Below are 13,869 nucleotides of genomic sequence, written 5' to 3'. Positions count from 1 at the left end.
AGATGTATGTTGTCTGCACAAGTTTAGATAATATTTCTCTTTTTGGGGGGGGAGATTTAAATCGTCCTCTATCCCACCCCCCTACATTTTTCTGTAAATTTGCTGGGTCCTCCTGGTTTGTAGAACATCTATCTTTGTTTGTATCTGGCCTAATTCTCTGCATCTATCAATCTGCATAGGGGCCATGTTCAGAATTAGATACAGGATGAGGGACACAATCAACATCCCACTGAAATCAATTAATTCTCTTTAAGAAGGCATTGAAGGGTGTTATTCTGTTTAGGACTGCACTGTAAATGACAGTAAGTGTCAAACATTTATTTCAACACTCTAGTTCCATGGTGGCGAACCTTTGGCACTCCAGACGTTATGGACTACAATTCCCATCAGCCCCTGCCAACATGGCCAAAGGTTCACCTCCATATCAACAAATGTGATAGAAAAGTTAAATTTTGTGAACAGTTAACACAAAGTTGAATATACGTACTTTTTATTTCAATGGACATGAACATGCTTGAATGGTGCTGAATGGTGGCCTCCATTTGTCTGATTTCCCTTTGATATTTGTTAGTCATTAGAGTATTCTCACATGTGACACTTAAGAGCCTTTCTCAAATTTATGTATACACATGGGATTGCAAGTAGGATGTTTAGTCTAGCCAATAATTTAACATTAGCATCACAGACAACACAATGGAAAACCAACTTCAGGCTTTAAAAATAGTTTATTAGTACAATCTAAAAAGTGTACAGAGTTCCGCTTCATTAAAACTTATAAAACAAATCAAGCCACATAAACACATTTATAATTCAGAATGTCTGCAAAGGCTACTTTTTCAGTGTACTGCTCTTAGAGAATTAAAGAGCAGTAGAAAGATGATGATCAATAACATTGTCTCTATAATAAATAGCCTGAACTCGAACAAATGAAGACTATTTATCATTAAAATCACTGGTATAACCTATCCTTTCATGGAGGTGTTCAAAAGTTGTTAGTTTTCACAACCTCTGCTACATCCAGAGCCTTCTTTAGTTATTCAGTAACTGATGGCGGGTTTCTCACTTTACAGTGTCTCACTAAAAACAACTTTTGCAGTTACAGTTATTTTTCAAGAGGATTTTGTCCTTGAGTGTAACCCCAATATTGAACAAAATTCTCAAGATGGCCCAAACTTAGCTTAAACCTGGGGAATCAATTGCATATATCAGTGAGTTACATTCAGTAATAGTGACCAAAATATTTACAGGTTCACAACACATGAATAAAATTTGCACTTGATAGATTACATTTCCAAAAACAAAAGGTTTTAGATTCATGTATCTTGTTCAGCCTTATGAGAATTAAGCATATAACATTTTGTATTGAGCTTCCCTCAAGTTTAAACAGAGAGGTCAGTCTTTATTGAACGAAAAACTGTTTTCCCTTTTGTTGAGTACTAGAGAATCTTAGATCTGGTTCCCATTTAGCCTTATATTGATCCACCTCACAGAACAACTCTAACAAGATGTTACATACTTTAGATAGTAATCCTCTAGATTTATTACCTTCTTCAATTAATTTTTCAGCCTCTTTCGAAGTTGCACAACAAAATCCACCCATTCAATTTATGTGATAGAAAGAAGCAGATCTGAAAATACTGGTAATTAGAGGTACGCTGGCATATTTTCCTTAGTCTTTCTTCCAATGCATTATAGCCATGTTGTTGTATAGTAATTGTTTATATTTTCCCCACAGCTCAAAACTATTCAGTCTCTTATCAAGACTGGAATTAAAATACCACCAAAGCGAGAAGGGAAATATAAGGAGACGAGCGGGGGTCCCAAAGAGTTACAGGGTGGGGAATCCCATCTTTCATGCTACTTGCTCACCAGACCAGCCAGTTGTCAGCCAGTTCACACACATGTTTTCACTGCTCCTCTCTCCAGTGGCCTTCCAGCTGGTTCATGTGGGGACAGTAGCGTCTCTTTATCTTCCTTCTTTCCTTTCTTACCTGCAGAGGTGAGGCAATGGTGGTGGTGATCATGGTCACAGTAAAGGGGATGGTCAGTGGTGGGTCTTGCTTCTCCTCCCCTGTTCACCTGCAGTGATTTTACTTCAGAGGGAGTAGAGCACTGGCTGTTCCTGCTCCTCCTCCCCTGCCTACAGTGCCAGTACCACAACTGTGTGAGGAAGGCAGTAGAGGCTTCCACCCCCTCCTGCAGCACCTCTGCCTCTTCAGCCTATCTGGCTGTGGTGGCAGGAGCAATCTCCACCTCTTCCATCTCCACCACCATACACTGTCAAGAAACTGAGTTGGGTATTCAGCCTAGCAAAGTTTGCTTCTTGGTACCTTTTGCTATGGTTCTTGATTCACCATTTTGGACCTTGATAAGTATGCTCCTGGTTCCCTGACACCTTGGGACTTTACTCTGGATAGAATCATCTTTGTGAAGCTGAAGGATTACAGCTAGAAAAGGGTAACATCTTGTTTTTGCCCCAGAACCTGCCTTTTGAGCCAACATTATTTTATTGTGTACTTGGTCCATTCTGGTTTAGACTTTACTATTTTATCAATTAATGCTAATATTGTCTTGATTGTATTCTTGTACAATTTTAATACATTTCCTTTAATTATATTTTGTGATATTTTGTCTTTAGGCAGCTTCAGTCTAAATCCAATACAGTATGTAGCTTTGTGGCTACATACTACCAGATTAATTATTTTGTGAAATTCGCTCTGCAAGTGGTCTACCTCACATGATTTAGATATCAGGGTTTTTAATTATTTGTTCTGGGCTTCCCCTTGCCCTTGGGCTAATGATGCCCTTGATGCACTATAGTCATATGATGCACTATAATCAGATTTTTCTGCAAACTTGTATCTCCAAGTTTGCATACAGATCTCTTTTCTTTCTACATGGTCCTGTTCTATGAATATAAGCATCAACAGATGGAGCCATATTGAGATATTGATACATCTGGGTCTACTTGACAACTTTGTTTTGCTAGAGAGAATTCAATCAGGTTTCCTTAGAGCTCTTTTTAATGCCCTAAGCACACTGCTAACATGATGCTGGACTGCTAAAAGTAGAAATCGGTGCCTGGTTCTGCTCATTCAATTATTCACTATTGGTTGAAATTACATCTTTCTCCTGTAGGTCTTATTCCTCTTTCTCCACCAGTTGATCCACAACCCAAATGGAGTTTGGGAGTAATTAATAAACATCTTTCCATTGGTATAGCACCAGAGCACCTTTTGGAAATGGGACTTAAGAAAGCAAAAAATGAGGTTCATCAACACTTTTTGACATGGAGTTGCAAAACGAACTGCCCTGCTTCCCACTCTAAATAGACCATTAAAATAATGGATGAGACTTGCTACTGCCCCATATCTAACTTCTATTACCTTTTCCAAATTTCAATGGGACTTTTCCAGAGCACATTTTAATGTTTTTCTGGGGGCTTTATTTACAGGAAGCCATCTAAGTGTGTCATCAGAATCCTCACCAGTGTGCCAGCAACAGTCTCCTTTAAATCGACCAAATCTCTTAAGATTTTGGGGAACTGGGATATTTTAAAATAGAACCATCTCCTCTGTTGTTCTGCTCCATTATAAGGTATAGTTGGGATAGTGGGTATCAAGGCTCTGGGTTCACTGCTGTGGGGTTAGTTTTGTTGTAAACAAAGACATGGAGACCACTGAGGCAGGAGTTGCTTTACATGGAAGGGGAGCTGATCCTCTTGGAATTTTAATATGTATTAGTGATGGTGTGGGAAATGAATGTCATAAACAGTTCAGGTCAAGCCCAAAGCGTTAAGAAGGGACGAGTTTTTCTACTCCTATGCAGCTGGGTCAGGCTGCTTTAAGTTATTAAAAAGTAGAAAAAAGACTCACAGAAATCTGGATCAACTGTAGGTTTAAACAAACAATAAAGCCATTTGTGTAGCTTTATGAGGAATATTAAAATTAATCATTCTGATTTGTCTGCATTAATTTTATATGCTTGCTTCTAAGCAAAATTCTGAATATTTTTAAAACAGATTTTCAAAATATTTCCTTGGCTTTTCTGTAGACATCATAGTACACTTGCTGCCACAGAAGTGGCAGCCTGTTTTATAGGGAAATCTGTTCTCACTGCTATTGACAAACAATACAGGGCAAACTATACAGACAAAAGAGGAAACGATTGAAATGAATGTCTCTGAGAATAAACCATTATGAATGACTTGTACTGAAGGAGAGTTATATAGAAACTTCACCAATTTCCTAAAAACCTGAACTTCAGATTAAATGCTTCAGTCATCTCAAGGAGGGAAGATGAATCAGTCAAATCCCTTTCTGGCCTCAATAATAATGGCAAGTATTACAGCTTTAATGTAACATGAATTACTCCATTTGGCCCACATACCCACTAAAACTGTATCATCTACAATATAATAGATCTATTAAGAACCTCTTCTCGAAAGATCCTTACTCTGTTTATTGATCAGCAATAGTTTACCTTTTGTATAAAGATTTAGAAATAAAATAGTTATGAACACATCGATTAAAATATCTCTACTAAAATGGAAGCAAGAACCACATTAAAGAGTTTATAGTATTCTGTACTATCTACTTCCAAGGCCTAATTTATTTTTCTTATACAGCCATACACACATAGGCACTCTGTCTAGTTTGTTCTGTTACATGACATTGTCTCACACAGATGCTTGAACTTATGTGATGCACACATATAATTTTGTTCGTATTGACTTGGTTTTATTGCCCTGTTTGATTGGTTTTGTTTTATTGTTTTAGTTGTAAATTGCCTGAAGCAGGTCTGGAAAGGTGGCATATAAATCAAATAAAAAACAAATCTGAAAGATAGACCCAGATAAGGACGGCAAATACTCTTTCTTGGCTGTTTCTGCACGGTCCAAATATCCTGGGTTAAGCAAGATAAATATTCTGGTTTGGCCAAGAAGTTCACATAGTTCCCAATCGGGGCCACTTGGCACATTACCTGTATTGCTTAATAAACCCTGTTCAAAGGAGAGCCATAATGCTTGCCAGGTTTAATGTTATGCCTTCTGCCTTGTTACATGGCAGATTTAATAAGCAAGAAAAGGCTAAAAGATTGTGCCCATGTAACGATGGCTCAGTTGAATCTCTGGCCCACCAATTACTTCACTGTCTCAGATTCAAGGAAATCAGATCTAAGTATGTGAATCTCACTCCTTTACATTTACCCGATCTCCCCGATTTATTTAGATTACATTACCTGTTGGACAACCGTGATCCTTCTCTCTGTATGATAGTGGCAGACTTTCTCCTGGAAATTACTAAATGCCAGTAGATTTCCTTCGTCCTAACATGTATATCCTGTATTGTATATGCTTTTTAATCTGTTTTTATTATTGTTATACTGCTGTCTATGCCAATAAAGGCTTGCTTCTGAAAAACATAGTTCCCAATCCTAAATAGGGTTTGTCCCACAATATTTTCCCCATCCTGGGTTTTTCAACCACCACTAAAGTGTTGATCTTTTCCCAAAATTCCACCTTGAATCGCTTCAGTGCAAAGGCCACAGGAGCAAAACCGATTTATTTTTCCCACCCCACTGTCTGATCTTCCTGCCTTATATCATACTCATCCTGTTCCAGCTTGCTCTTGCCAAGAGCCGCTCGCTAGCTTCTCTGCAGCCAGTCCAGTCCTTCAGCTCCCGGCTCATGTTCCCAGCAGGATCCCGGGAAGGAGGGATGGGGAAGTGCCTGCCTGGCAGGATGCTCTCATTCCATGACAGTCCCAAAGACCAGTCAAATGTTATTTGGTATATTGGGGAGGGTGTGTGTGACTCATGCTGTGGTTTCCTGCACACCTTTAAATGTGAATGGGACATAGTGGTTTGTCCAGTATTGGTCAAAAGTTTTTACTTTGTATAACAGTGGTTCTCAACCTGTGGGTTGGGACCCCTTTTCACAGGGGTTGCCTAAGACTCTCTGCATCAGTGTTCTCCATCTGTAAAATGGATAAATGTTAGGGTTGTGGGTCGCCACAGCATGAGGAACTGTATTAAAGGGTTGCGGCATTAGGAAGGTTGAGAACCACTGGTATAGCACAACGTGCTTGCTATGCTGCTCACTGTACTGGCTGCTTTCCAAAGCTAGAGAAAAGGGATGTATGTGTCCTACTTGGTTTTCCTGCGGTAGGGGAAGAGCCAATCAGAATGCAGCACATCAGGGATGTTCGAGCATGCGTGCTGTATCTACGTTGTAAAAACAAAAAAAGCTGGGCTCGTGCTAAAGAAATTAGAGTATTTTCTCCTGGTCTTAACAGAAACAGGTACCCATGCAAAGGGAGAAACTGGGATAAAGTACACCTGGATTATAAAATACAGATTGTAACCCAGTATAATTGTGCCATGCGGAAATGGCCCTTGTTCTCCTTTTCTGTCTCTACTCTGCTGACTATGTTTTGCAGGAACCTACTCCAGGCAATCATTAGTATCTTACAGTTTATCCCTGAAGATCAGGCTGTTTTTGCACATGCAGAATAATGTACTTTCAATTCACTTTCACAACTGTTTGAATGCGGGTTTTGCTATTCTGCACAATAAAATCCAGCTGCAAAGTGCATTGAAAGTGGAATGAAAGTTCATTATTCTGCATGTGCAGAAGGGGCCTCAAAGTCTGTTTGCTTTCAATAAGCAAGTAAGAAGTACCCTTCAGTTAGCATCTTATCACACAGTTTAATTAATTTGCTGTTCTTCATACAAAATCAGATTTTAGGTTTCCTCCTTCCTCAAGGTTTTTTTTTTGTTAGGGTTAAGATTCAGCATAACATATTTACTTTATTTCTTATAGTCTGACTTTCATTATTAAAATTAAAACCACTAATAAAATGTGATGGGAGAGTTCCCCCCCCCCCCTGTGCTGATGGCAAAGTCTGTTGTTGTTCTCTCCATTGTGCATTTTAATTGTTTGCACCTCTTATGGTTCAGTACATGTGCCCCATTTTCAGACATATCCATCACCGAGATAAAATCTAATGTTGTTCCTTTAAACCTCCACCTCCATTTTGGCTTGATGCTCAGTTTGGAGGTTTGGGGGGAGGGGCACTTTACCGTTGTGGCAATGGAGGTTGTGTGCTGAAGTCAGAGAATTTTGAGTCCCCTTTGATGTTGATACATTCCCTTTGTTTTTGTCTAGAAGTTCAGTCTAGAGGAAGTTTTTTCTTCCCAAGTACAACGTGCTCACTGTGCTTTGATGCTTTGGAAAGGCAAACCGGAAAAAATAGAGCTAAACTGCAAGCTGGCTTGCAATTGAACCTGCATTTCTGTCATTATTTCCGTGCAGGAGGCCAGCACGAAAGTTGCATATACATCCCATAACTTCTTTCCTGAGCAATGTTGATATCAGGGGGCTTCTAAAATGCAAGAATATGTTAGTGTCACATGCTGTGAGACCTTAATGGTGGGGGAGAGACCCAATTTCCTGTGAAGAGATTCTGCCTGCTCATATAAATAAAGCTAGATTCCTGCTTCAATAAGTAGTTGATTCTGCTTCTCAGAGCAAGGAAAGATGGGAGGCATAGCAGTTATTTATGATAAATAGAAGATAGCCTATTATATTTATTGGAAAATTCCAGTATTTTTTCAAGAATAGGGCCTCATTCAAATACAGCATATTTGTCGCACTAAGTAGACATTCATACTTTTTTGAAAAAACAGAACAATTGTGTTTTCTTTAAAAATGCTTGTGCTAAGCATCACAGAAAAGTTTACTTTCTGTAAAAAATAGGGCCCCGCTCATATTAAATTTATAGGTAGAATGTGGAAAAGCAAAACATAACACATATGCAGTTCATTTCTGTTATTTGGTAAGTTGACTTTTTTATTGCTGTCAGCCTGGTTATCCTTAATGCTCCTATGTTGTGTCATTATTGCTTTTCCTCATTATTGCAGTTCCTCAGCTTTTCCTTAGTTTTTGGGGCTCATGGTACATAGATTTGTTCAAAATGAGGAATAGCCATGCATCTTGGCTTGTGTAAAGGGTCAATGGTAGTTGCCAGCCTTTAAAAGGGGATAGCATCATTACACTTCTAGTTACTCACATGCTATTTTCTCATGACATCTATCTTTCTAGGGATTAACACACAATGGAATCAAATTCTGAGCTGGATCCTACCATGTCATAGCAAAAAAAGGAGTATTACGTAGTACAGTTCCATTTGCACAAAAGCTGCTAAAAGATCAAGTGCTGATTTTTCATTTTTGATCGGTGTTGCTGGGTAGAAAAATCTAAAATCAATTCGTTTGAAAGTGCAATATAATTTGATCAAAGAAGGTTGTTATTAAAAGGTGGGGTTGACAGTGATATCCTTTGCACTGTTCTCGTTTAAGTGGGAATGCAGGCTGGGATACAATCTAGTTGACTCAGTACTACTTGCAATTTTTTGTTTTTTAGTCTACTTAAGAGCTTTGAGTAGAAATCTTCCATGGAATCCAACCTTTTGTGAAGATTTTACAAGACAAATCTGCAGATAGGATATTAGATTCCCAGCTCTGTTAACCCATGATTCATATTTTCCCCTGAACATATTATTGTCGTTGCTGTTGTGAAAATGTATGTGATTTCTTTCTAGACATGATTTGCCTGACATTGTACAATTAATAGTATTGTCTGAAGAGATTTGTGTTACTTGGAAGTATCACCTATGCCCAACTTATCTCCTGTTCAACACTGAAAGCACAGTTCTAAAGATAATTATGATGGGTTTCTATTTGTGTTTGTATTAATGGGAATGATATTTCTCACACCCATTCTTCTCCAGAGGTTTCAAACAGGTGTATAGGTTTTAACCCCACAAAAAGCTTCTATGGTCACTAGGTGAGATCCATGGCTATTTATTTATTTATTTAGATTTATATGCTGACCTCCCAACAAGGGCTCAGAGCAACTTACAGCAACAAATGACATATAAAATTCAATTAAATAAACAATTAAAATAATTAAAACAGCTATAATATTTAATTAGAAATTTGAACCCAGGTTATCCTCGTCCACTTTGACAAGTCAGCTCTTTTACTTATTAGAAGTGTTTTGCAGAGTGCTACTTCACAAGTGTTTGTTTGCACAGGCAGCAGAGGAAAATACTTCTTGCAGAGAAGAGAAATTAATTTTCAAACTCATTCTAACTCAAGTTCCATTTCACTTTTGTATAGGAATTGCAGTCTTGCACATGTATAAGGAGCTGCTGAATGGAGATAATTTTGTAGTTTAACAGGATTCAAATTATTCTGATTTGTTGTAGGAACTGTTGGGAAGCAATGAACCAGATAAAATAATTTATAGTAATAAGAATGGTCTATTTTACAGCTTTCCCAATTTATATGCAGTGCACTTAGTGCATTTCATTTTTTGCTTAGCCATCATCAAGATTATCAGGGAAAAGATCAACTAATGTATTTTTAAACGACCATGTTTTTGAATAGCAAGATGTCATGAGTTTAAAGGGTTATAAGAGGCACAGGATTGTTAGAGAGACTGATACAGAGAAGTTGCTGGTTTTGCAGTTGCATCAGCTGTAGTTAACTGTAGCTTAACCATATTAATGAACTGTCCAAGAGAGGTGCAGTCCCAATTGTAGTCATGTTGATTTGGAAGTAATGCTCAATAAATTCAATGGGACTCACTAGACTCCCAAGTAAGTGTGCATGTGATTTCAGAGCTACATTTAAATAGTGACAAAACAGATGTGATCATGAGTAATAGACTGCACTGTGTATTGCTTAATAAGTGAAATATGCATACACTCTAACCAGCCCCAAGCGAAACAACCAGCAATTTATATACATCTCCTGCACATTTTATTGTTAGTAAAACTGGCTCCCGTGATATATGATGTGACAGTGCTAATGAGTTCTGACTCATGCTTTTATATACTGAGTGCTGCTGTTGTGCTTTTAGGACAGCGTGGTTGGTTACCAGCCAGATCTCTTAATTTTCATCACACACTTTATAAACTCAAAGAAGCAGATCAGTTACTGGTGCTTAGTTCATCCGGTGTGGCACCTGCTGGAACAGGTATTTCATTCATTGATAAATCACGCTTTCCCATCTATGGACTTGTATCGTTTCACTTAAGTGAATGGAAATGAAACCAAACACACTCACGCACTCAAGAAATGTAAACGATGCATTCTGCTAAAAGGTTATATTCTGGATTTCTAAGTGAAGAAAATTAATTGAACTGTTCTAATTGACATCAGGTAAGAAGAGTGATGTACACAAAGGCTGGAGGCACTTGATAGTACTCATTTCATCCCCTCCAATGTCAGTCAGTTTCTCCCATGTAGTACTTGACAGAGACAGACATCACTCACAATTATGAGGTTCCCACATTTCCCTTCTGCTGACAGTAGCATTTGCTAGGGATAGACATGTTTTTACTTTGCAGAGGAGCTTTGTGCTAGGAAAAGTTCATCATATGCAAGGGGTCCAAATGGTCACACAAGATGGCATGCAAGATGTTACCTCAGCCCTTCCTAGTCCTTACAAGAAGATTTAACAGTATATCTTCCACAAGCAGCTCAGGCGGAGCTTGCTGAGTTAAGTTACAATTGCACTGCACTGACAGTTTGTAGCATCCACTCCACTGGCAGTTTGTAGTATTCAGAAACAAATAAAATATATACATTTCATAATCATGATAATTCATATTCACATTAATTCAATTCCTCTTTTTCTTAGGATTGGATTCAAACGGGATCTTTTAAGTGCGGACATTGATTCTGCTCATACAAGGGCTGTTTTAGGCCACTGTGCATCAGGGCACTTCATGAGAAAAGGGAAGTCAATCAAAAAATGAAGAGTTATCCCCAAAATCCAAAAATAAGGATAAGTAGTTATCTTTTTACATTCAGAAACCTGCTGGCAATAGTCATTTAATATCCTTTATTAGAATCATCAAGATATCACAAGTGAATGAGAAATTTTTCAACATTCTCAGAGCTCTGTCTTCATCAAGCTGGACATTAAGTAAAGGGAAAAAAACCAGTAGAAAGGGAAGAAGGGAAGGTGATGTTTGGCATGAAGCAAATACTTTTCTTGCAACCACCTTCACAAATGCAGGTTAGTTAGTCTTAATTGTTAAGCAATACAAGTTTTTAAAAGCCAGGTTATATTAGACTTCATGACTGCGCTTCGGACTGCGCCGCTTCCTTTGGATCTTGGGGCTTCCTCCTGCTAAGCAAGGAATCATCCAGCAGTGGAAGAAGTCTCGCTGTGGTGAAACAAGCCTTGCTCCATTAGAAGAAGGCTCCTCGCCAAGTGGAATGTTGGATCCATCCAGATTAGCCATTATTCTGATCCACATGCCAGTTTTTATTTGGAATTTATGGTCCCTTTAGCAGAGGGCGTGAAGTGCAAGGTGTTCTCCTACCTGAGCTGGCAAAGGCATTGATGTGGAATTTGTCTACAACAGAAAAGCGAGGCTGAGAATTATCTTGGCTGCCGTTGCTGCCTTGGAGCAGGCAGGGAGAGGGGTGGGCTCGGCGGCGGCATTCAGCCCAGCAGGTGAGGCCATTCTGCTGCTGGCACGAGCATGTGATGTAGGTGGAGGGGGCGGGGCTGCAGCCTTATAAGGGCAGGCCGGGCCTTCCCATGACTCTCTTCTGCTTGAGCTATGACAGCTTCTCCCACCCTCCCTCCCTTGTTTTTCTGACCTTGTAGTGTTGCCCTATTGTTTGTTGGGCTTTGCTATTTACAGCCTGGTGGGTTGTGCATGGGAACTGATCCTTTCAGGGGAGGAAGAGCCTGCGTGCTGGGCCTCCCCTTTTGGTGGGGGCCTCCATAAGATGCCTGGCGGTGGTAGCAAGCATGTGTAACGCATGCCCAGGCAGAGACTGTGGGTGGCTTGTGCCCCCTGGTAGCAAGGACATTTCATCAAAAGGCCAGTATCTAGATGGCTCCCACTATCTTGCTGCTCTGGGTGTTGGTTTCCTCCCCCCCCCCCCATGCATCAGGCTAAAAGAAGGTTATTACTGGTGGAAAGCAGACATGCTGCCCAGTGCTGGATCCATCCCCTATGTGGTGCCTCTGCTTCCTTCAGCCAGCACACCGATAAACAGGCTGTGGCCAAATTTTATTCCACACAAGGTTGTTTTCTGTGTTTCTTTCTGCACTCTTGAGCTCATTCTGCACCCTCAAGCTCATTCTTCCCTCCTCTTCTCAAGTTTTCTACTTGCTCAAGCATTTAGGGAAGTGCAGTAACCACCATTTTCTTCTTGTTCTTGGTAGTCCAGCCTACACTATTCTTGTAGTGCCTTCGAGCTCCATTCAAATAACAATTGGATTATAATTAGTTTCATACAAACTAGTTTATTGGCCCTGACAATGAACATTACCTATGTACACAACATAAGATCACAGACATTCCAGGGAAGAGTTAAGCAGCTTCAGTCTGATCCCAGTCCCAAGAACAATCTTTTGTTAAACATATGACATAGAGCAAACAGCTCTTTTAACAAACACACACAATGAAAAGCTGCGACACAGCTCTCCCTTTATTGGCCTAACATTGCTGCATGTGAGCAAAACCACATGCCAAGAAGGGGATGAGCAAGTGAGGCATAAGAAGACAGACACTGACAGAATCTGTTGTTTTTCACACTGAAGAAAGGGATGAAAAATCCATTTGTTTATGTCTTGTTTCCTTTTAATGGGTCATTGAATGGGCCCTATCTTAGTGCCCCAGCAGAACTTAAAACAAATTGTAGCCTCTATTAAAATTAGTTGCAAGACAGACTTCTAGATGCATATACAGAATTAGTAATGCAATCCGAAACACAGTTATCCCCTTAAACCCGTTGATTTAAACCTCTTTCTGATTGCGCGGAACACAATCCTAAATACTCTGATGAGGATCACACTGGAAGGAGAGGGTACAAAAGGCACACAATTTATGAAACAGGCAAAACTAATAATGCTGCAAATTTTCCTGCAGTTACTTTCTGCAGTCAAACTTACCATGTTTGAAGGTGGTCAGATGTGATTTGTTCTGTTCATGTCATGTTGAGCAGCTGTAAATGCCTACCAATCCCATGTGCATTTGATTTCCCCAAAACTGTGCATGTGCAAAGATGCTGCTGTTTCAAACTGATTGGCAGTTGTTTGCATCACAAAGGACTACTTAGACAAACCTGACTTAGTCCTCATTTTCTTGGCAGTCAATTAACAAACATTGGAATTGGTTTGGACATGGTCTTCCACGAGCCCTTCCGGACACACGAGTCGACTCAGGTGTGACTCGTGTCGGCGGAGTCTTACCTTGACTCGTCGAAGTCCTCCCGCCCGGAAGACAGCAGTCGAATTCGTCTCCGAGTCGAAGCTCAGAGGGCGGACCACCTCCGCGTTAAGCTCGGGATATTGTTGAGCTCGACTCGCTTAACAGCTGAGCCGAAAGGAGTGGCTGACCACCTCCGTGACGCTTTTTCCACTTCATTCCTATTGGCTGCCGCTCTATGGCGGAAACGGAGGCACGCTGTGTTTTTTTTTTTCGCTTGCTGGCAGGAGCTACGCTGTTACGGGCGACGCGCGAGGGCGAGCCGCAGTTTCGCCTGTCAAACTGGTGGAGAATCCATTTCGCAAGGCTTCATTTCTGACAGATCACAGCTGAGCTGAATAATGGATCGCGGGTGATTTGTTGGAGGAGGAGATATTGGTCACCATTTTGGCACTCCTTATCCCATCTCAACAGCTCCTGAGGCTGTCAGGCATGCCACCAGATGTCTACATTTGCGCGCCTCAGAATAATTACAACACTCATACTGACTGATGGTCCTTGTTTCGACTCCACAGCCGCCACGCTTACTGGTATAATTCAAGACAGGTCCATGGACTGGTGGAAA

This window comes from Sphaerodactylus townsendi, linkage group LG03 (genome assembly GCF_021028975.2).
Source record: "Sphaerodactylus townsendi isolate TG3544 linkage group LG03, MPM_Stown_v2.3, whole genome shotgun sequence".
Classification (NCBI taxonomy): Eukaryota; Metazoa; Chordata; class Lepidosauria; order Squamata; family Sphaerodactylidae; genus Sphaerodactylus; species Sphaerodactylus townsendi.
Note: the sequence above shows the minus strand (reverse complement) of the source record.